At 34.8% G+C, this 2,305-nt stretch overlaps 1 long non-coding RNA gene across 2 annotated transcripts; it reads right to left on the minus strand.

Annotated features, from left to right (window-relative positions):
- Positions 1–292: 292 nt before the first annotated feature.
- Positions 293–1,706, minus strand: LOC131611861 (uncharacterized). 2 transcript variants are annotated; one of them, XR_009287209.1, is made up of 3 exons: positions 1,090–1,706; positions 688–855; positions 293–603 (listed from the first exon to the last, which is right to left on the minus strand). It is a non-coding gene; the product is annotated as an uncharacterized LOC131611861 (long non-coding RNA). The 2 variants fall into 2 exon arrangements; XR_009287208.1 differs by having other exon boundaries at positions 293–855.
- Between the last annotated feature and the right edge of the window lie 599 nt (positions 1,707–2,305).

Below are 2,305 nucleotides of genomic sequence, written 5' to 3' on the forward strand. Positions count from 1 at the left end.
TCAGATGGAGTTAGAGGATCAAGAAGTTCAGGTGATGTTTCTAATTGAGGTTTGAGAAAGGTATGCAAAGTGGGTTGTTTGGAATGGATTTCTTCAATCATAAGTCGCTTGAAAATTTAAAGACATTCATATTCTTTCAATGAGATTCACAAATTCAAAATCAAACGGAAAGAGATTTATTTTGTTGCTTGAAGCGAGGTCAATATTCTTTACCATACTTTGAAGATTGTAAGGAAACTCTACCAATCTAATTCATGATTTGAATTCAAAGTTTACATTCAAAATGTAAGGGTTTCGATTCAATGTCTTTCAACATACAAGTTTCAACTCCAAAATACTTCAAGGATTACAAGGTTCAAAACAAGAGTCCTCATTCCATTCAAAGAATCCAATTTTCTTCAAGTTAAAGCTTCAAAAATACAAGATGGATTCAAGGTTCCTATACCAAATTACAAAGTTTCTTATCCTACAAGAAGCATAATTTGAGATTTCCTATGGTCTAAGATTCAAAGAACAAATTCATGGCAAAACTCTTGGTTTACAACTTCACAAGTCTACCATTTTCTTCTAAGCTTCATGGTTTGGCATCGGGTTCACCTCCTCCTTCAAGAAAAATTCACATCTCATCATCATATGAAAAAATGAGAAAAATGAAGAATTAATAATTTCAACAAAAATCATTCATACACCAAAGTACAAATCCAGGCCCATCCAGCATCCAAGCAACACGAGTGCAAAAAAATAAAATTGGAATAACTTGATGATTTTCGGATTTAGGTTGCAGAGCCAAATTGGACTTCCACAACTTCCCGATCCAAGTTTGTCACAACTTGAGCCCAATGCTCTTTTCAGAAACTGCAAAAAAAAAAACATTGCAAATAAAAAACTGGGGATTGAAGAAGAGATTTTCGTATGGGCCTTAGCAAGATAAGAGGAACCGATTTCAAATCAAAAAAACCCAGAAGAGGAAACTCAGCATAAACCCAAGAATTCTGACTCTATAAAAGCATTGATTGAGACTGACACAAGGGACTTTTGGCTCAGACCTTTTCAGACTGACAAATCAGAACAAATACAAAAAAAAATCACCTGAGCTCAAAAAACCTCGCCAGAACTTCAAAATCCCTCGCCGGAAAACACTGAACCACCGCGCCGGAGCTCTTAACCTCCGCCGTTCTTTCAGTTCTTGACACTAAAAGGTTGCCTTCCATCTTCTGAACCCGAATTCCTCTTTACTTTCGTGACTCTTGCACTGATTGTGCTACATTTTGAATTTAGAACATTCAAACTTCTTTTGTAGATCTTGTTTCTTTCGGTTATTTTCTGAAATTTTTGAGTTGATATTTGAAATAAGGAGAAGGAAACGAATCTAATGATGTAAAAAAATTTTGATTCCGGATATTTTTAACTCCGGCCACCGCGCCGGAGAAGCTCCGGCCGCCATGAGCTTTATGCGAGCCGCCGTGAGTTCTTGAGCTCCGCCATTTTATTCATGTGATCCACCGTGGTCTTCATTTGCTCCGTCGATGAGTTCATGGAGGTCCACCTTGTTAGATTTTTGTTTCAGCTTATTTTTTGCTTCATAATAATGAAAGAGAAAGTGAGCTATTAAATGAAGGAAATATGCTATCAACTTTAAATGAGATCTTTTGGTTTTTCTTTCCTTTTCCTTTAATAATTTTTTTCTGACAGAAAGTGATGGTGGCTATATATTATTAGAAAGAGAAAGAGATATATCTCTTTTTGTTTTCCAAGGATAATAATGATAATGATGGTGATGTTAGTGACTTTGTTCACGTGAAGGAACAAATTGAAGAAAGATGTTTTCAAATTAATTCACATCATCATATCAGCATTTTTTTTCTTCTTTCTCTTCCTTATCTCATAGTGATTCGAGCCGGACAGTGTGTGGGTGACAAGTGGCCATCGGAGCCACTTGTCCTCACCTGAGAAGATGATCAGAATTGTGATTCTCTATTTTTCTGCCTACTGTACTAATTATGTACTTTGATCTGGACCTTCCGATGTCAATGCTGTGTTGAAGTTGACTAGATCAGATGGCTGGAATTTATTCTGCTTTATTTTATATTGCTATTTTCATTTTAATTAGTTTCTAACTTTAGAAATTTTATATTAATTCTGTTTTTAGTCTAAAAATTATGAAAAGATTCACAAAAATATGTCTTACTATTTTATACCTTGTTTTTATTATTAGCTTATTATGTTATTTTTGCTCTTTTTCTTCATCTATCTTTCATTTTCTTTCTTTGTCCCGAATCGATAAAAGAGCAAAATGAGAGGAAGT

The sequence above is a fragment of the Vicia villosa genome, linkage group LG6 (genome assembly GCF_029867415.1).
Source record: "Vicia villosa cultivar HV-30 ecotype Madison, WI linkage group LG6, Vvil1.0, whole genome shotgun sequence".
Lineage (NCBI taxonomy): Eukaryota > Viridiplantae > Streptophyta > Magnoliopsida > Fabales > Fabaceae > Vicia > Vicia villosa.